Genomic DNA, 23,006 nt, shown 5'->3' on the forward strand with positions numbered 1-23,006 from the left:
TAGTTTATATAATATTATATGTTATGACCTGTCACAGATATATGTTTAATTTATATATGCCAATTTATTTACACTACATGCATAAAAACATTTTACATGCTTGTTTTCCTTACTAATTCCTTATGTTTTCATTATTTGAACAGACTGAACTTTTAACAAGTCTACACAATCCACATTTCATTTAAATTTCTATCCCATTTTAGAATTAGCACAATATTTTAAAAACTTGATTTATTTTACATTATTTATTTTACCTTATCTTAACTAGCTCATAAAAACTGTTGTAAAAAAACAAATGCAATGAAAATAATCTAACCCATCTTCAAATAATTTTAATTAAATTACTGATTTTGTATGGTTTAAATAAATTTTTATTGTTGTTATTTGACATTACTGTGACTTAACCAAGAGTTACATAATGAAAATAGTATGCTTAATGCTTACTATTCAATAAAGTAATGACCCAAAAACAAACATTGAAACAAACAAAAATGATAGAAACACTCATCTGATTTCAGGCGCAACACCGAAAATTACGCGCATTCAGATGAGACAACAGATGAAAATGTTTGCTGTATAAACAAGAAACGGAATGAAAGTTAATTGTTCCAACATCACACATAAAAAACTTAGATAATGATGATTTCTTGGACGGACAAGATGACAGATGTATATTTAACCGAGTGGAGAGGTGGACTGAAGAAAAAACCTCAAGGCAGATGGCATTTGTAGCTACGAGGCAATGGCGCATAAAGTTGCAGGTAATTTCTGATTTTTTTTATTATAATTCACACATTGATATTGCACGGAGAATACATTTTAAATGATCGCTAAACTGCATGAGCCATTGATTTACCAAGCTACTGGGTAACATTAGCGCAGCTAGTAGGCTACAGATCGGTTAAATGAGCAGAAGATAACCGTGTTTAACTATTAGGTTTTTAAATTGCTCTATTACTGCATAATTGTGTGCATTGTATGTTCATATTTAACAGCTAACATTAAGTACGAGTAGATTATTACAATGAAGTGCATAATTCTATGGTCTTTAAATGCTTATGTGAGAATAATATGTTTAAAAAGTAATATTTTAGCTGTCAGACACATGTAGTGGAGAAATAAAAGTGCATGACTGTACACTGTTTCACAGACATGCCTAAACCAGGATTAGGCCTTAGTTCAATATGAATATTTAAGTAGCTTTTATAAATGTATACTAGAAAAAAAAAAACATTACTTGTGTGCATCTTGAGACAGAACAATGGCTTAGACATGATTTAAGATATATTAGTAAGTTTCTTTCAGTTAAAACAGCTCAAACATGCATTTTAGTCTAGGGTTAGCTTAAGCCTTGTCTGTGAAACCAGGGGCGTTTAAAGATATCATAGCCCTAGTTGTAACTTTAGATTCTACATTTTGTTTTCCCCTTTTTCCCCACAGAGACAGTCCACCCTAGAAAAACCAACGAGGACTCAACATCAGTCCAGTCCAAAACATCTGAGCAAAAGAAAATGCAGGCCAAGCTTTTTAAGAATAAGGAAGTTGTTCTTGCGGAAGCGGATATTTAACTTCATATCTTGTTAATTATAATTATTATTATTTATTAATAATTGTAGTAATAGTATAGAAAATATGTGATGCAAAGCTAAATTGATTGTATCAGGCCCCCTAAACACTTTTTGTTAAAGCAATCTTCTATTTATTAACATAACTTTAATATTGATTCATGTTTGCCTTTCCTCACAGCTTGAAATTCACCCGGGCTCAGGAGTTTGTGTTGTGGTCATGCAAACAGCCCCACTGCTATGGCATGGATGCTTCTTCTTGGAGTATTTTGACACTTTTGCTAAAGCGCAATCTCAGAGGTATGTGATTGGTCATAGTGTGTGCATGTGTCTGTACAATTATTATTATTTTTTGTTAATTATATAGATTGAACTTGAACTTGAAACTGTCCTATTATTGTTATTCTGGCATATTTACAGATATATGTACACACATTTACATTAAAATATGATGATTTATAAATAATTTGAGTTGTACTATTTACATTATCACCATTTTACTTAAGCAGGCTGTCCAAGAATTAAGTTGAAAAATGTAATTTATGGTTGAGTAGTTAGATAGGAGTGGAGTGAGTTCTGATTTTGTTCTAAACTGTTATGTTGCTCTTTCTTAGGTGGCAAGTCTAAAAAAAAGCAAGCCCTGGGGAAACAAAGGAGGCCTTGGACAGAACAAAAATTGATGCAATAATGAGTATGTATATTATTTTTTTAATTGGGCTCATTTTTTAAAACTGATGACACTTAGGCCCAATCCCATTTCTACCCCTACCCCTTCATTTTGCACGTTCACATGAAGGGGTAGGGGTGTCTCGATTCTCTTTTGGCTGGAGTGGTAGAGGTAAGGGAAAGGGCCAGATAGCCCTTCAAACAAAGATCTTTTGGGACCACACTTTGAACAAAGGGGTATGAGAAATTTCCCTGCATACACAAACTACCCTTTCATGGTATTGATTTTCCACACAGTATCGATTACTTGTGTGTTACCTGGCTGGCAGTTTCTCTGTAGCTTGCTAAACGTGCTATTTGAATGATATGAACACATCTCGTATCGGCTGTAAACTCTTGCGTTACCAAGGCAACAACTAACTCATTTGTATTACTTTGCAAAGAGCTCCGTTATTGCAGCGCCACAGTAGAAACGAAACCATATCCGTACCGGCTGACTCGGCATGAAACAAACAGCTTGGCCCGATGGAAAAGCTGCTTTACCAGTCTTGGGAAACTCGAAGGGTCATACAACGCAAAACAATGTTGTAAGTGAGTAATCTGTTAAATGTGCTCTCTCCTGATTTCTGTTGATATGCGCACTTCATTGCTGTTCATACTGGTTAAATGTTACAGGACACTAATAAAATAATCTATTATGACGTGTAGTAGTGGTTTCCCATTTCTTAGGGGAATATTTTCACCCCTACACATTGCCACTCTGTTTCAAGGAGAAGGGCGAAGGGGTATAAAATAGAATTGGGATTACACCTGGTTCTGAAAAATGCCTAAATTTCAGTAACATTTAGTTTATCTACCTAACGAAGTATGCCCGTGTTCATTTAATGTTGTTTTAGGGGATTATAATTTGGATGTCCTTAGATAAATGTTGTAAAACTAAAAGACATTTCTTTGTCTTTTTTACAGATGCAGTGATCCAGAGATCTCCTGGAACCACCAGGGGCCAACTAAGGGTCGCTATTAATCAAAAGGTCACTGAGCTGCAGACATCCAAAAAGACTCTAAACCTTAAAAAATGAACAGCATGCATCATATACCTGGGGCCTGTACCATGAAGGTAAGTTGAACAAACTCAGTGTTATAGGATGAGTAACTTGTGAAGTTAGTTTGTATAGTTGATAATAGTGATAGAGACTCAAACATGTAAGGTTATATAATATTTAAAGTTTATTTACAGCTTATTTATATTACATATGATCTGTATATATTAATATTCATTGGAACTAAATGCTTAATAATAACTGCTAAACTAAAATTTTAACTAAAATCGCTTGTTTAATGAATTGGTGGATTTCCCTGTTCTGGGCTTGTTTTGTTGAGTGTTCATTAGTTTTCTAATTTTGCACAACTTAATTTTTTTTTTAATTTTTTAATCTTTTAATAAAGATTTAATGTTTTAACTCTTTTACTGTAATCTATTTTTCCTAACTGCACCGTTTAACATTTAAGGCCATGTGCATTGTAAGCAATATTTTAAACATATATGTGTAATTTGTATATTGAACATTTATACAAAGAAATATGTCATGCACATTGATATTTATATATGTGACATATATGTATATAAGACTGTTTTATACATACATTTACATATATATTTATATGAGCTAGTTTTATATGTCAATATATGAAATTGTTCCATTTTCGAATAGGTTTCATATATGTTTTCACCATATATGTGGATATATTTAATATATGTAAATGTCATACATGTACATATATTACATTTCCGTTATGGGTGCCACAGCAGATACCCAGACTCTGACTCAACACTTGTGCAGTTTCTTCATCTGAGCAACAAAGGATTTTAATCTCTGCCCTTTCTGGATGAAACCACGTACAGCAACCTCTTCAACAGCCTGAAGAAGAAGATTGTGGAAAACCATACCCCTCAGGAATTTTGTATTTTTAAAGTCATTTAATCCAAAATTTATTTCATTTTAGTTCACTCAGGTATGGTGTGAGACAAGGGCTTCTTGTTGGAAAGGAACTGTATTGCACCAGTTACTATTATGATGCCAGTCGTCTCAAAAGGTCAGTTACCACATTTGATGTCCTAATTCACAAACGGGCAATACATTTTTCATACATTTCTCATTGCATAATAACATGAATTATGAATTAAATGGACAAAAAAACGAGAAAGAATTAACATACCACTCCATTGAAGCGAGTAGTTGTAAAGCATTGGACCGGGCCTACTAAAGCAGTCTAAACACACATCGCAGGGCGAGTGAAAGAGAAATTTACTTGCCTGACCGGACTTGATTAAAACGCCAATAACAAAGAATAACTAGGGAATCACCAAAATGTGATGACGATTCTGCATTCATTTAGTCTAAGTGGCGATCAATAGTGCATAGTAATAATAATGTAGAATGTACTGACGCTAACAAGGTTGTGCTGTTGAGGCACTCGTGCTGCCTCTCGAGGAGAAATCTAAACAAATGAGTGCAGCAAACACAAAGAAACTCTTTTAACATACTGCGCCCCCTCCGTTTACTCAGTTGAAGGTGCAATATGTAATGTTTATGCAGTAAAATATCCAAAATCCACTAGGCCAGTGTTATATATTTTGTTCACTTGAGTACTTACAATATCCCGAATGTTTCTAACTATTTGTAAATCATGAGAAAATTGCAATTTTAACCCAAGGCTCCAGGACGTGTGAGGAGTCGCCTGTCAATGGCGTCATACCCGTGTTACCCTCGGTTTCCGGGTTTATTTTGTAGAAACCATGGAAACACCAAAGACGCTTTAATATTTACATGTTTTAATAGACAAGAGAACAACTGTTTTGATATATTTATAGACAGAAAACTTAATTATTGTTATATAGCTCAACATGTTTAGTCTTATTGTTTAAATCTAATTTTCTTGATTTTTTGCGAGTCTCATGCTTTACCATGCCTCAGAGAAAAACACTATTTTGTGAAGTAGCTAACATAGCATAATCAGATGCGGCTTTATTTTTAGTAACAGTAATACAGCATTTTCTCCATCATACAATACGTTTTAAAATTAATTGTATGCCATTTATCAACACAAGCCATATTTAATATGATATTCTGAAACGTATTCAGTAATGTTATAACATCATTTTCAACACACTCAAATGTATCTAATATGATAAACAGAGCTGCGTTACCTCATACTCATGACCGGAAAAGCGGAAGCGGCGCCGGCGATTGTGTCATAATAAAAGTCCCGCTGCTCGCGAGGCGTGTGTTGATCAATCGCTCCAGCTCCTCGTTCAGCTCCACAACACTCGCTCCTGCTCTGCTTCACACTACAGTAACGTTAATAATCACATCCATGAACATGATTTCTTCCCGAGTCCTATCCCGATTATTTCCACCAGCTTGTGAGGTGAAGACCACATGTCCCAAGATTCCACGCTCAAACTTGGCGTCATCAAGGTACGTCTTTGTATTGAATAGACCTCTAGCGACCTCTAGCAGACAGAAATCTTACATACTGCGTCTTTAATTAAAAAATAAATGATAATAAAAACATTAATAGGAATTACCAGAAAGTTATGCTAAATAAAGTGTTCTAATATTTCTAATAGTAATTATAATTATAATAAAAATAGAAATGAATAAAACCAGGACACAGGTAACAACATTTGCTATTAAATAGTTTACCTCATCCTTTAGAAAAAGAGCAGGCCATCTCTCTCTGATCTCCTCAACTAGTGGCTGAATCTCTACTGAATCTTCTTTGCAGCAAAGAGAAAAGATTTTCTTTTTTTTTTTTTCATCGACCATGATAAGTCTAACTTCCTCGAGTGAATCATCTGTCTGGCCCCCAGGACGGTCCGGTAAAAAGTTCATGTCTGCTCTTTTAGGCTTTTTTATGGTGGCTGTCACATCCTCATGAGATTTTTATTTTAGTGTTAATGCTAACTTCTGAACAACCAGCCTCTCTCAATTCAGCGTGAATACTGCCCAGCTTAAACTTGATACTCATAACCCATCCATCCCAACCTGTGCGTTTTCCAGTTTTATTCTCATCCACATTCTTCCCACCTCTTATCGCTAGTAAAGCAGTGAAGACTTACATCACTTCTCTTGTTGCCCTTCGACTGAAAATTACAACCAAAATCTGCAAAATGTGGCATTGAATATTATATTCTGAGTTGTGTTGCAGTAAAAATAGCAGCAGGATAATGTCAGTAGATCTCAGAGAGAAACCATTTGACATCATCGACATAGAACGCACTGTGCACCTAAACAAAATGCTTTCCCCCATTGTCCGAAATATGTATAAAATATCTGGATTTTGTAAATAATGTAAATCTTTCATGGGTTTTCTACTACACATTTCAGTAAGAGACATCATTTACGTTACATTTAAGCCATACAAGTCTTAATACCAGGGGATCCCTTTAAGGTTGCTTTTGCTGCTGGCAATCCTTTGATGTCATTCAAGTTACGAAGTAACTAGTATACTAAAACATTGCGTATGGACAAAGCTGTACAAACATTGGGCTGCACAAACATTGGTCCTGGGTCAGGGTCATTTGGCGGTGCTGCCACCTCACCAAGTGGTATGCCATGCCTGTGCGTGACATTGTGCAGCACACTACAGGCCAGCACAACGCGGCACACCTTGTCAAGGCGGTATAACAGCATCCCCCCAGTCCTGTAAAGGCAGCGCCACCGACAGCTGCCCAATTGCCCGCTCTACAACTGACCGAGTGCAAGAATGGGCATCATTGTATCTGCGCTCTCGGTCAGTTTGTGGGTTGGTGAGGGGGGTTAACAGCCACATCTTTAGTGGATAACCATGGTCTCCTGAAGGGTTGTTGAATAATTAAATGCAAATAAAAATAATTAAAAAATACAATTAGATAGAACCATAACTTTAAATGCATCACTCACCAAGAAGCCACCCATCGCGCACCCTGCCAGCTTGGAGCCTCATCCCAACCATGCTGTTTGTAAGGATGTATGAATCATGGGTTGACCCAGGCCACCTTGCCACAATATTTGTTAGGCGCATTTGTGCATCACATATTATCTGCACATTTATTGAATGGAAATGTTTCCGATTCACATATGCAAATTCTTCTTCAGATGGTGCCTTTATAGCAACGTGTGTGCAGTCGATCGCTCCGATTACATTAGGGAAACCGGCTATCGCTGCAAATTGCATTTTAAAGTTTGGCTGGTCAACTGCATTATATGGAAACCTTATATCCCTGGTAGACATGCGGATGATCCCGTCCCATACCACTGGCATTGCACGGCTGAAAGACGACTGCCTTATTCCTGAGCGGTCTGCCAGTTCCCTTTGGAAAGAACCAGTTGCCAGGAAACCAAGTGTTGTCAGCACCTGTAAGGGAACGGGTATTGCATGGCTCCTCGCTGTCTCTCTCTCTAGATTCGGACCCAACTCAGCACAGAGCTCCAAGAGGATAGCCCTTGGAAATCTGAAACGGCTGATAAGCCAGTCATCATCCTGGGCCAGAAAATCATTGTGGTCCCTAAAACCTCGTTCTCTTCGGATTCTGCCCTTAGCAATGTCCTCTAATAAGGCCAAAGCTGCCATTGCCATAGACTAAGGGTTGTATCAATTTGCACATGCTTTTATATGTTCTTACTTAATTGCATAATTGATAGAATATTCCCATAAGGCACATGTGACAATATATGTCAATTATTTTATAAATTGCAAATTAATAGCAATGCTTGTAGAACAATTCATTGTGTAATGTTTGCAACTTCACTTCATTGCCTGTAAGAGTCGCCAACGGACAAAAACAATGAGAAATGTACGTACGCCAGACATGAAATTGGCGTGGAGGAATGCACATTCTTGCGTTAATTTCACTGTTAGTACATCCGACCGAGAACGTGACAGCTGGCGTACGCAAAGTTTTCGTTCGCAAGGTTGATACATGAGGCCCCGGGTCTTCAAACTGTAGTGAGAATCCAGATTTCAGCTGTAATGTCTCACTAAGGAAAGACTTCAAATGGTCCACAGATGCAGGCCTTTCAGGCAGCTCCACTCTCCGGATGTTGGTAGAGGAAATGTGAACCTGAAGCACATGAATATATTCTAGTGTGTGGAATGTAGTGTCTGATCAAGAATACAGACACGACTGTCATCTCTTTTCTCCTAAAACACTTTTGGAGTCACAAGCACTTTCAAACCAACTTTGTATACTGCCAATATATGGAAGTCACTCAGCATGTCCGGATCAAGAACATGAATGTCACTAAAAAGGCTTTCCTTTAATGCAAAGGACCTGAAATGTTCAAGATACCGGGCTGAAAGTTTTTTTTACAAAGGAATGTTCAGTACAGATCAGTATTTTGAAAAATTCTAGCAAGCCACTACATTGTCCTGCAGGGATAATCATGCCAGCTGAATATCGAACTCCATGCAAATGAAAAGTGCAGAAGAGAGACACTTGCTTGTATTTGGATACCTTCTCTCAATTGCTGACATAACTTGGGCTTCAAGAGAAGCAAGCGCATTGTCCATAGTGACACCAATTGTCCAAAACAACGAATCAAATGAGGGTAATGGTTAATGAAATGATGTTTTGGACATAGACTAAAGTTAGGAAAGGTTTCAGTCATTATGCTTTGATTTTGCTTTCTAGGTAACAAGGAGACTTCACTGAATCTTTTGAAGATGGAACTACCTCAACAATGACTTTCAGGTCCATTCGAATCTCCCAAGATGGTTTATTTTCTGGAATTGTGTGACTGATCATTAGAGGCAGCAAACGTAAAAGTGTCCAGTTCTCGTGTGCGTTACCACCTACTGTACCCTTGATGAAACTTGACTTGGTTAAAGCAGCTATTATAGGAAAAAAGCTACTTTTTTTAGTGGTGACAGGGATCGGATTAAAAGGAGCTAAAAAGAGTTATTAAACAGAGTAAATTTAAATATAAGGAAAGAGTCGAAGAACAAATGTCTTATTGTAACACATGGGGCCGTTGGAATGGTTTGAAATCTCTTGCTGGATATGAAACTAAAAATAACAGTATTTGCTGGTCTGTATTGAATGTGAATGAGGTAAATCCATTTTTTGCAAGGTTTGATGAGGTTGATTTCTCTGCTTCTCATGAAATGCTATTAGAATCTCTTGTACAGAGTGGTAATGTGGACTGCAGTCCAGCAATTATTATTAATGAGAATGAGGTTCGTCAGCAGTTACAGTGTCTTAAAACCAACAAAGCAGCAGGCCCTGATGGTATTCACCCACATACTGTGCTGATCAGTTGTGTTCTGTTCTTCATTCACGTTTTTCATTGTCCTTGTCGTCATCAAAAATACCTGTAATGTGTAAGACATCATGTCTTGTTCCCATTTCAAAACATGGTAATGTGGGTCATAGTGTAAATAATGTAAGACCCATTGCTTTGACATCACATATAATGAAATGTTTTGAAAGGATTATCCTTTGTCATTTGGGTTGACAGGTGTTTTTCAAGATCGCATTTACAAAAGGTGTGGGAGTTGATGATGCCATACTTTTTATGTTGCACAATATTTATAGTCATTTGGAAACAACTGCCAGTTCTGTTAGGATTATGTTTTTTTATTTATCTAGTGCTTTTAACACAATACAACCACATGTTCTTGCTGATAAATTGTCATGTTTTAACCTACATAGTACAACTATTATGTGGATATTGCATCATCTTCTAGGTCGACCCCAGTTTGTTAGGCTGGGTGATAAAATGTCTGACGTTATTTTGATTAAAACAGGAGCTCCGCAAGGCACAGTTTTATCACCTTTTTCATTGTATACCTATGACTATAGGCACACTTGGACATCTTTTCCATAATCTGACCCAGTAAGCGTCACTGTGTATGAAAACGATTGAAAGCACTCGCCGTTTTACTGCCTCTAGTGTTCATTTCTGTTGGAAACTGCAGTGATATGTACGCATTAGTACATAATTTGGCGACTCGCGAAAACTTTCCCACAGGTACGTCTTTCCTATGAGACCAGGTTGTTTTTTTTTAATCAGGGAATCATGGCTAGTGTTTTGTTTTATGCAGTGCTCTGTTGGGGGTTTACTATCACTGTTGATGATAAAAATAGGATTAATAAATTGATCAGAATGGCTGGATCGGTTATTGGCCTTAATCCAGATTCACTTGAGGTAACTGTGGAAAAGAGAACAAGAGGAAAATTAAAAATGATTGTGTCTTACAAAGGACATCCACTACACTGTATTTTTAGTGGACTTAAAAGTTAATTCATTGGAAGATTAGTGATGCCTCAGTGCTCTACAGAGTGATTTAGAAGGTCTTTTATTCCAACTGCAGTTAGGTTTTTTCATGAAGTTGTTTAATTGTCTATCTGTGTTGTTTGTATTGTGTAATGGTGGCAAATGAGTTTCCCCTTACAGGGATTAATAAAGTTTTCTAATCTAATCGAGTCTCTCTAACAGTGTATAGCTTTAGCCCCGTTAGCCATGCAGCACACTATCAAACTCATTCAGAATCTAATTTTAGCAAACATCCACAAAATATATGCCATACTTACATGATCTGATATGCTGCATCACAAACATCTTTTGTTAAGATCCATTTTGAGATTTATATTTGCTGTGTGAACTTATCTTTTATTTATGCAATGTTTAATGCAGTCGCGAGCTTGGGGGCGGAAGGCACGGGCATTTAAAGGTGTACACTGCCAAATCAGAGCATTTTTAATCACACCCAAAAATAGGCAGTTAAAACATGGTATAATAAAACATATATGGGGTATTTTGAGCTGAAACTTCACAGACACATTCTGGGGACACCTTAGACTTATATTACTTATATTGTGAAATGGACAGTCTATGGCACCTTTAAAATAAAATCCCTTTTCCCATTAGCAATCTTCTTTCAAATCTTGAAAAGACGTGAACAGTGCTCAATTACTTTTAAAGCAATTGCAGGAAGATGGCTAGATGCTCAATGCATTTTTGTCTATACCCATGAGCAATTGTCTAATTTAATACTCTAACGTTACATTATTTTCGCAATTTCTCCATTATAAAAACAATTTCATTGAATGCATTAATCAGTTAACCACTGTTAAATTAGACTAGGCCGTCAGTTTGGGAACAGAGCAAGATATATTACATGACTAATAAAATAGTCGATTATAAAAATGATTAATACGCACCAGTTATTTTAAAGAAAAGCTGGGTTGATCTGGAACGATACCACTCCTTCACAGCAGCATCGAAAAGGCCCCAAAGTGTGCGAAATTCGAAACACTGCAAAATGAAATTAGGCCGTCAGTTTGTGAAGAGCACAATATTCATTGTACATGAAAAATAACAAAGTCGATTGTAAAAATGATTAATACGTACAAATGATTTTTGCAGATGTGGATCAGGCAAGTTTTTAACATTTAATGAACAAATTTGTTGAATCAACTTAGTATCATGCATGAACACTACCAATCAAAATGTATTAGTTCAATTTACTGTTTTATGTTAATTTGGAAGACTTTTTGTGTTGGCTTTTTTACAGAGTAGTTACTCCACATTTTACATCAGTTTCAATTTTACTGGATTTTAGAGAAGGTTGTAGCTGAACAGTTAATAAACTATTTAGTATAGAGGGCCAAACCTGCAATAAATAAATAAATACATAAATATATGAAGAAATGTAAAAAAAAAATAAATAAATAAATAAATAGATAAAAATGAAAAAATACATAAATAAATACATACATAAATAATTATACATCTTTATTTCCTTATTAATGTATAATTGTATTTTTTCCACATTTAATTTTTTATTTATTTATTTAATTATTTATATATTTCACTTTTATTTGTATTTATTTCCACATTTTGTCTGTATGCTAATGCTAATTTCCATCTTTATTCCGGACATGGAATTCCGGGATTTCTAAAATGTCTTGGCACACATAAACAGAAGCAGCAACAAATTTGATAACAGATATTTTGACATGGAAGCGCTATTACACTATTACATTTTTACATTTCACTATTATCACATTTAATGTAAATGCGCTGGATGGGGCACTTTCTAAATTCCCTGATGTAAATGCAGAAGAAAAATATAAACAAAAGTTCTGTTTATTTGGAGACGCATGTAATTTCTGGCAAGGTGGTAACCAAATTCACTCAGTATAATCTCAGCATTTTTATGTTGCTGCTTTGAAGATGTCTTATAGATTTTTGTGAATAAATACTGCTGTAATTAAACTGTCGTAACACTATCAGTCCAAATGGCTGTGATGGCTCTTGAATTCACCTTCCCTAAGCTCCAGAAAACACTTGATTCTGATGAAGAAAACTATCAAAGATTACGCAATGGGAAAGAGTGGTTTCTTGGGTTATGGTCAGACAGGGGGCGTTTCCAGCATTGAAGGACATCCGGGGCTTAGCCCAGACCATTTTATGTAAATACAGGGATCACTCGAAGAGTTTTTTTTATTTTTTATTACAGTAACAATTTACTTTCAGTCAAAATACATCTTTAACATACTGCAATATGCACGCACACATACTCTCTCTCTCTCTCTCTCTCTCTCTCAACACACACACACACACACACACACAGTCAAAACTATTCACCTCTGGTGTGTCCTTCTATATTTGTTATATTACTCTCTCACCACTTGCTTTTGTCTCTCTCATCACTTGCTTTTGTCTTTCTCACCACTTGCTGTTTTCCCTCTCTCTCATCACTTGCTGGGTATCATTAAAGGGTATTTTCTTGGTTTGAGCATTGCAAATCGGTTCATGACACTGTTATGGTCTGTGACACCCACAATTCCCCTCTCAATGGACATCACTGCCAGGTAATTGAGCCTCTGCTGACCCATGGTTCTTCTCAACCATGTGTGTAGGCGACGCAGAGCACTGAATGATCTTTCGCAACTGCAGCTGCTGACAGGAATCGTTAGTGCTGCTTGAAAGACTGATCTCAGGCTTGGGAACATGTCAGGGTCAAGGAGCTTGTATACACTTGCCATATCTGAAATGACACCTTCATCTCTTCTTTTGATCAGGAATTGTCTAGCCACTGCAACCTCTTCTTTACTGACCTTCATGTTATAGTGTTTAGCAATCAGCTCTAGAGTTTCTTCACACAGGAAGTCATTTGCTGCTGGATGGCAAGCTTTGAAGCCTTTCATTAGCTCTGCACCAACACCACAAAATCTGCCCTCCAGCTCACTCACCATTCTGTCAAGGCATGGGTAAAATATGTGATTTCTTATCTCATCCCCAGCGCTTACATAAGCCCTTGTGCCAGTGGTGGACTCTAGCACATAGTCATCTAATCGCCTCTGCTTGCGTTTGTGAGAACCTCCTGGAGCAGGGGTCTCTGACAGATGGTTGGCCTCAGGAATTTCTTTGGCCTGATTATGAAACTTCTCTGCCATTTCCTCTGTCCGCATGGACCTAAGTGTTTCAAGGACCGCATCTTTATACAATGTAGCTTGCGCTAAGTCCACATCTTCTTTTTGAAGGTACTTGTGAAGTCCCTCTGTAGTGGACAGCAAGGCTTTAAACATAACAAGCATATAGACATTTGAAAGTCTTGAAAGTTTGGAAAGCAGTCCATTTGGAGCTTTGGAGAAAGGGGTCGAATTCCTCCAGAAATTTCATCATCTCTAAGAAATTTCCCTGATTGTCAGAGGACTCTTTCTCAGCATGGCCACGGAATGTGAGGCCTTGCTTTCCCAAAAAGCTAATGACAGCAGTGATACGACGGAGGTATTCTCTTCTTTCAATTATCTGATCAACATTGGCCAAATGCATTCTCTCAACAACACTGCCTTGTGATAAACTGGCTTTGTAATTCTTCCAAGCAAGCATTGAAGCTTTGTGTCCTGAACTAGTATCGTGCTCTCTAAAGCTGTCCAAAGCTCGTTTCCAGTTTGAAAATCCAACAGAGCTGGTTATCATATCTTTGTTTACTCTAGACACTTGTTTCCCAAAGAGCCTGCATGAGAAGCAGAAGGCTGCATTTCGGCTAGCAGAGTACTCTAACCACTCAAATGTCTCAAACCATTTTGCCTGGAAGGCCCTTCTCTGTAGTCCAAAGGTGGTGAGAGGGTGTTCTTTGAGTTTTGCTCTGGCTGGGCCTATTTCTACAGTTCCTAAATCTTCCACTACAGTACTATCGACCTCGACTAACTCATCCTCTCTCCTCCCTGAATCATCTGTGATGCAAAAGAACAGATACAGCATATAACTTATTACAAATCATCTTCAAACAAATAATTCATCAAGTGCTACATATTTAAAATTGTAGACCAATACCATTGAAGAAAATGTATTGGGAAGAACAGATCAGTGGGATTGCTCTAAGATCTATCATGATTCTTGAATTTTCATGTAGATTACCATAAAGTTATCACAAAAGAGTCATATTGAATAAAGTGAGGTAAAAAAATATACTGCAGTGCTTTATCAGTATGTTTATGCATTGGGCTAACGCAAACCATGACCGATTGGGTGTTTGGGCTATGGTCTAACATCTTTGAACGATTCATAAGGGATTCACTGAGCAAATCAGGTAAAAATAAATGCATATTATAAGACAACAAAAGTGTTTATTGTCATTGCATGCATGTAAAACTGTTGTTGGGGACTCCCAAAACGCCATAATAGGGGCCCTTTAATATAAATAATTTTTATTTTTTGACATAAATAGTCAAAATGATGTATGAGATCCTAAGTTAAAGCAAACTTTAGTCTACGTTCATTGACACACCATGGCATCGAACTGTATATAATTCTCAATGTACATCTGTCAAAATCTTTTCATTAGGAGCATTGGGATAAACAATGTTTCACTTTTAACTTCACTTCTCCAAAGTAAAATGACTGATTAATTGTTACCAGTTTCCATGTCTGATCCTGGCACAGCTGCTGCTGGCTCCTCCAAAGTCTGCAGCTCATCTTTGCTACCCTCTACAAAACCATTTAATCAAATCAAAGTGTATATTTACTACAAACTAATAACACAAAAAAAGTCACACATACTTTTTATGTTAATGCTTATTGGTTATCCTTAGAGAAAACAACACCTGATAAACAAGGAAAGTATTCAGTGCAGTGGGATAAAACTAATGTTCCTGGCTACCCTTACAAAAAAGAAGTATACTTCAAGTTCATTTTATGAAGAAGTATTATTTGTTTAAGTGTATTATAAGTGTAAGAGTAGTAAACTTTAAGTACACAACTAGGTTTCTCATTTGTAATGCATCTATACTACAAGTGAACTTATAAGTATACTAGTAGTAGTTTACTATTTTAATACAATTAGTATTTTTTTAGTTTATGAAAGTACACACTAAAGTGTACTCACAGTAAACTACTAGTTTAGTAGTTTATACTGCAAGTATACTTGCAAGTTTTCTTTAAAGGTGCTAAAGAAGATGTTTTGTTTTATACATTTTTGCAATATTACTTGAAACTGTCTTTACTAACTGATAAAATACTATTTATTAGGTGCACTGAAAGGAATAATATTAATATACATCATCTGTGCACGAGGTAGGGCCTTAAAAACATCAGCCAATCGATTGGCCCTCTGGCTTGTCAATCACTGCCATGACGTCCCTTGTGAGACACGCGCAGCTGCGCGCTCCAGTAACTTTCCACACTCCACAGGCGCCGCATGCAATGTTTTTGTCCGGAGACAGGAGTAACAACTGCAGATTATGAGTTACCTGCGGTGAGTCCGACATAATGAATCCACTAACACGACACAGCGAATGCCGGTGGTAAACACTCGTGTTCCAATACTCGTGCACGAGTTTTGGGAGGCGTTCCCTTGAAATGAGCTGTGAAGGAGGGGGGTTGTTCTTACGCATGCGCTCATTTCAAAAACTCACTAACAGTCTTTGGTTTCTCAGTCGACGAAAAAATCCTCTCTATCACCTTTAATACTACACTTTCACTAATGGCGATAAGCACTGAAATTACACGCAGTCATTACGCAAAAGTTAAACAAAAATTATATGAATTGAGATAGTAGATGTGCTACTTTCGATCACTTTTCCTGTGACACGCTGTTTTAATGACAGCGATGAGTGATAGGAGCACAATCTTTAAACTAAACTGCAGATGTTATACAAAATATTTTAGCGAGAACGATGATCAGTGATGCACACTTAACTTGGATATTATGGAAGACACTGTTGGATTTGGTGGTCGAACGGTTCGTTGTCCAGTTTGAATAGGTCCAATGATAATATCTTAATGTATAACCGCAGCTGCACGGAGGTGTTGATGTCGTGTGAAGGATCTTCAAACAATTACCACTGTATATGAAGGATATAATTTGAGGAAAAGTGTAAGATTTGCATGTTTTCTTTTTACTTTGTCAGTGATGCGCCGATTCAGACAATTGTATTTACACTGCAATAAATAAGTAGGCCTATCTGTTTCCACTAAAAGTAGCCTATAAACATCCTAACGTCCTAAAAGATATGTTCACCTTATCAGCAAAACTGCATAAATTTGATTCGAATTGTTTAAAACTATTAAATGTATGAATCAACTATATTCTAAAATCTTTATCTCAAGTAGCCTATTTTATAGAATTTTGTTTTTATATTTTTTTTTATATATTCATTCTAAAACATAAAGAGGATATTGGATGATTTATAATCCATATCTAATATTTTCTAATGTCTTGTAACTGTTAACCATGGTGTCACCGTGGATGGGAACGTGTATGGAAATGATATGCAGATGAGGTTATGCATAGTAAAAGGAGGTGTCGTAAGCTCCATATATGGTGATTTCGAGGAGGAGACAAGGTGGAGATGCACGTACGCACAATCTTCCGCTGACTGGGATTTATAAAGGGATTTGGGCACAGGTTCTGGCATACGTATGGCTTTATAAATCTGATTTTTTTTCATGCGTACGCAGAATCTAGCTTTTGAGCGTACGTACACTTTTAACAGGGATCCTACGCAGAGTTTTATAAATGAGAACCCAGAGCTGGAGGTGAATGAGTAGTGTGACCTGACCATTTTTAATTACCCAACAAATCTCAGCTTCAAGCACAGCTTAGCTTGAAAAGAACTTGGACAGTGTTGAGCTGCCTTGTTGGCCTGAGCATGTTGCCTCTTCATTTGTATTGGACACTTGAAAAGCTATGCTTCCCTGACAGCCACTTTCTACATCTACAGTGGTTGCCTGTAGCTCTTTGCTTTGTCTACAAATGTCCTGTCCTTTGCCTTCAGAAGTCATTTCCCTGAGGAAATGTGTAATTTTTGTCTCCTTTTTCATTTGTGTAGCAACTTTTACATGGCTTTGTCCTCGTTCATGACTCTTGAGTGCCGAGAGACCCATGTTACCAACATCAAAGGATTTCTTGCAAAACTTGCAACATGCCCTTTGCACATCTCCTGATACTTCCCCTAGCCAGTCCCTGAACTGGGGATCTTCTTTCCATTCCTTCTTAAACTTGCACTGCCTCCCTGACATTTGTCTTGCTTATTTCTGTAATTTAAGATCAGAAGTGTTACAGATGCAATGAAGAGTATAAAGCACCTGTACATGTTCTATAGCTTTATTTTTATTACCATCTCTTTTTGCATCCTATCCTGTTCTAATTTTGTATCTGGTCATTGTACTTTTTCTTTTTTGGAAAGCACACATTCTATATTTATTTTAAGTTATGTTATATATTCATATTATATTAACCAACTATTTAATAAAATGATACCAAAAATCACTAGTAATAATCTAGTGTTTTAATAAAATATCAACAAACAGTATATCACAATTGTATAAATAATGCAACAAGTTTAATGTTTTAAAATAAATACAATTTAGAATAGAAAGAGGAAAGGTAAGATGCTTTAAAAATTAAACTATTACCACCAGGCAGCAAATAACAGCAAATAACAGTCTTAATAAGTGAATCATTGGAGTCACTCTATCAAACGATTCATTCAAAACGCTTATTCATTTAGGAATGAAGAAAAGGCGGTCTTCATGAATGGGTCATGAATCGTTTCTCAAACTATGGTTTGGGAACTATGGTTTTACTATGGTTGGTGAGACAGAGCAAACAGACAATAGTTTGTCTAAAAAGGAATTCACTTATATTGACGTCTTGTTTAGTGAACTGTTGCAGAAAATTAGTATCACAATTGCAAACGTGTCTTTATTACATTTATATAAGTACTATTATATATTACCGGCCTCCACCTCATGTTCACAAGTCTGTGCTGCACTATGAACATGCAATTATCGCTGTGCATCGCGTCAGCATCTCATTTTCACTTCCTATATTGTTCATAAAACAGGTTTGGGAAGTTTGGGTCTGATTTGTCATGGGGATGCAAGACGTTCCAACGATTCTAAATAAAATAGACTTAACAAATCGATAACCTTTTCTCAGACAAAATGCCATCACGCATGCTGTAATTTGTCGTGCAGACCCTTGCACATTCGTCTCAAAATAATTACTTTACAATAATATTAACAAGGTAATTAAATATTACCTGCATACGAGTGAACATTTGCTGCAAACATTCGAAGCACTTAATTCCTAGCACCTGAAAACCACCAACACGAGACAGCACCATACGTCACAGGGAGATTAAACAGCGTGAGCTCACGTGTCAAAACTAAGCATCTCTGAACAGAGCACTTTTAACGTTATTAACGTTAATTGTTTCAACCAATTGTCGGCCAATTCTTTAATGATCGAGAACATTTAAAAATAATAATTTTCCAGGACAACAAGATTTTTCCAGGACAATCTATGTTTTCTCTCATTTTCCATGTGTTTTCCAGGACTGGAAAATTGGTCATTAATATTCCAGGATTTCCAGGTTTTCCAGGACGCGTGGGAACGCTGATGAGAGTGTCAGAATGTGCTTCAATTATTCCACTTTGAATAGTCTAACAGTTCCAGACCAATATACAACTGATAATGCTTTGAGGCCTCTAAGAAACCGTTCTTACCCACAGACTGCCCAGCTATAGGAGCATGAGAGGCTGCTATAGCTGCGAAATAGACCTTAAGGGTAGAGGAAGTACAGCCCCTATCCATTAAGTCTTGGAGGATAGACAATATCTGAGATATGTCACAAGTGAATGGGTCTTCAGCCTGAGCTGTGCAGCAGGCAGAGAAGACTGACCACTTAAGGGTGTAGTGACATCTCGTGGACGGAACTCTAGCCTGTGAGATGGTATTCAAGACGGCTCCCATCGAGAGGCCATACATGTAGAGCCCACAGCTCAGGTCTAAGATGCCATATCGTTCTGTTCGCTTGAGAGAGGAGATCCCGTCTCAAAGGAATTGGCCATGGCTCTGCTGATGACAGCTTAGACAGGTCCAAGAACCATGTGAGCACCCTCCCTGACTCATCTGATGACGTGGAGGATCAGTGCGATTGGGTGAAAAGCGTAAACGAGAAACCTGGGCCAGTCGTGGGCAAGAACATCTCAGTTCTTTGAGAAATAGGTTGGGCAATGATAGTCATCTTCAGAGGCGAAGAGGTCAACCTCTGGCCTCCTGAAGATGTCCCAAATTCTCTGTACTGTATGGGGGTGGAGCGTCCATTCCTCTGAAGGGAGGTTGCTCTGAGACTACATGTCTGCCCCTTTGTTCAAAACGCCAGGTACATGCGCTGCTCTTAGCGGGGGCAGGTTGCGTTGGGCCCACTCTAGAATGCCTTTCACCAGAGTGAAGAGGAGTTTTGAGGAGAGCCTGCCCTGGCAATTTATGAAGGACACCACCGTCATGTTGTCTGATCGGACTAAGATGTGGTGTCCCACCAGGAGCGGCGGGAATGCATGAAGAGCTTGACAGACTGCCATCATTTCTAGGCGGTTGATGTGTAGCTCATGTTCCTCGCTCGTCCATGTGCTGAAGGCCAGGTGGCCGTCGCACAGGGCTCCCCAACCCGTCTTGGAAGCATCTGACACTATTCGCACTGCCACACCCTGCTTGCACCAGCATGGGTCCTTCCAGGGGGCCAGGGCTGGTTCACCTTGGTGCAAAGACATCAGAGACGCCAGGCGTGGGATGGAACTCGGAGTTCAGCCAGAACTGTAGGGGGTGCATACGAAGCACACCCAGCTGTAGTACCGGCGATGCAGAGCCCAATAGGCCTAGCACCTTCTGAAATGCTCTGAGCGGCAGAGAAGTTCCAACTTTAAAGGTTGCCACAAGCTGCTGTATGGCCAGCGCTTGTTCTGGCGAGGAGAAATTCGCTGACTGGGGGACAATGAGCTTTTTTGTCAAAATTGACCCTGAGTCCCAAACACTCTAAGTGGTTGAGGAGGAGGGACCTGTGTGACAGCCTCCAACTGGGCTAGAACGAGCCAGTCGACGAGGTAATTCAGCATGCGGAATCCCATCTGCCTCAGAGGGGAAAGACCCCTGTCCATACACTTCATAAAGTGCAGGGAGCTAGGGACAGCCCGAACAAAAGGACCATGTATTGATATGCCACAAGGAAAATCCCACGAAACGCCTGTGATGGGAGGCTGTCTGGATGCGAAAATAAGCATCTTTCAGATCCAGAGAAAAAAACCATGGCAATACAATACTTTGCACTGAACTGTTCACCTCTACCAGGTGATGCGCAATCAGGCCAGGTATGAGGATTGTGGGAAATAAAGTACGATATTCAAAACTCAGGGGAGGGTGAACTCCAGTGGCCGATGGAGGGTACTTCATGGGTGACACTCGTAACAGTGAGCAAATAATTAATTCTTTCATCTGATCAATCAATACATTGAGTAAATCTGATCCATGACTCTAGCGTCTTTACTCCTCTCCTAGTCACTCGACATTAAGTGGGTTAACAGTCCTCTAAGGTGATTTAGAACCATAATAGTTAACAGTGCATACTATAGTCTTCAATACAATATTGATTTTCCATGGCACTTTTTCTTTTGGCTGCTTGTCTTTTAAAAGACTATTTTCTTAATTTATATTTTGTTCTCTGTATTCTGTAAAGCTGTGCAACAATGTGCCTACCCATGAGAAGGTGGAGCAGAAGTGTGTGTCTGTTTATGTGTGTGTGTGTTCAAAGAACTGTGTTTCTACTCCTAGAATCTTAAAAGGAAATCAGCCATCTTGGTTGAGTTTACTGGAGTTCAAGGACATGAAAAGGCAGACTGTTTGAACCTGCGAGGCCTTGAGAAGGATCTGGGAAACTTTGGGAAAGTTACACCTTACGTCAATCAAGAATATTAAAACCTAACTTCAGCGGTAAACAACAAGAGTATAAAAGACTGAAGACTTTTGATTGCCTCTTTAGATACTGATACGTCATGAAACCCCCGACGCCTAGAAGCCCAGAGTTGAGGACAAGAAGCAAAGAGCTGACTACACCTTTGAATCAAAGCAAGATTGTTGTACTTTATACTTTTATGATGTAGTTTTATTTGCCTTTTCATTTGTGTTTATTATAAAAAGCTGACTACCGAAGCTATGATTTATAGTGTTTTAAGGCTTTGAACAAGAACATAGCACAGAGGAGTCTTCTGCCCAAATTGTAAGTAATTAAAATGCTTATAATTTAGGCCAGACTCGACTTACTTTACCTAACCTGAGAATAATAAATAATAAAGTTAAAGGTGTTAAGATAAAAGCCGCAAAACAGCTCACATTATGGTACCGTAAAACAAGTTATTGTAAACTTTATGAGGATATGATTACAATTTCCCAAAATCTAGGGCATTCTTGTTCAGGAAAAGTTGTAAATCAGGTTAATAATTACCTTTAAAGTTTTGTGTTAAATCATTATAGTGATAGTGATATACACATATAGCATGTTATCTTCAGTATATTTTGCAAGGAAAAAAAGAAAAGAAAAAGCAAGAAAAAATAAAATTGATTTTTTTCCCCTCAAATTACTTTTTTATATTTGTTAATCCATGCATTTATTTAGTTTTACTTTAGTTTACTGTTGATGCAGGATGATGTTGGATGTGGTTGGAAAATAACATTTAAAGGAATTTTGTGGATTCAACAAGTTAAACTCCATCAGCAACATTTGTTTCATTAGTATAAGACACAAGGCTTCGACATTATATATGTAAAGATCATTTACTAATTTTTTTGTGTGTAAATTAACACCTAATCTTTATTTTTTTGTCATAACATAAAGCTGGTAAACCTGGTAACTTTTGTAAGATATGCACATGGATACCAGAAAGTGGTGTGAACACCTATATCAAAGGTCACCAACATAGGCACATCACTGGTACAGGGCAATAGCTAAAGATTTGTATGTATTTAATTTAAATAAAGTCACACAAACTTGCATATGGATGTACATTTTGACATAATCATTCCTCATAGTCACATTTCACTGTTTTATTAGGTGCTATAAATACTATTAAAGTGTGAAATTTGAACCTGCGCGGTGCACAGATCCGACAATCCATTCACACGACCGGAGGTTTCTGTGATTTTCCTTTGTCCACTGATCTATATAAATATACAAAAACAGATGAGTCAGTTATTTTCTGTTGAGATCAACATAACGCCAAAAATGTTATGAATAGAGATAAACATCTACTGAGCCTGGAACATTCCTTTGATTATGATTAACAATTAACTTGAACTACTTATTTATCTGGAGCAATATCAATCAAGAACAAGAGACAGTAAATCAGGACACTATAAAAAAGACCTTTGGGGAAGACAGAGCAAGAGCTGGAAACAAACCTCAGTGAAGAATGAAGGCTTTAGTATGTATCCTGCTGCTTG

At 37.6% G+C, this 23,006-nt stretch overlaps 1 long non-coding RNA gene across 2 annotated transcripts; it reads left to right on the forward strand.

Moving 5' to 3' along the window:
- Positions 1 to 634: 634 nt before the first annotated feature.
- Positions 635 to 3,292, forward strand: LOC125244309. Of its 2 annotated transcripts, XR_007179292.1 has the most exons (5): positions 635 to 761; positions 1,441 to 1,579; positions 1,747 to 1,865; positions 2,180 to 2,256; positions 3,198 to 3,292. It is a non-coding gene; the product is annotated as an uncharacterized LOC125244309 (long non-coding RNA). The 2 variants fall into 2 exon arrangements; XR_007179291.1 differs by lacking the exons at positions 635 to 761; positions 1,441 to 1,579 and having other exon boundaries at positions 1,626 to 1,865.
- The last annotated feature ends 19,714 nt before the right edge of the window (positions 3,293 to 23,006 follow it).

This window comes from Megalobrama amblycephala, linkage group LG14 (genome assembly GCF_018812025.1).
Source record: "Megalobrama amblycephala isolate DHTTF-2021 linkage group LG14, ASM1881202v1, whole genome shotgun sequence".
In the NCBI taxonomy this organism is placed as follows: domain Eukaryota; kingdom Metazoa; phylum Chordata; class Actinopteri; order Cypriniformes; family Xenocyprididae; genus Megalobrama; species Megalobrama amblycephala.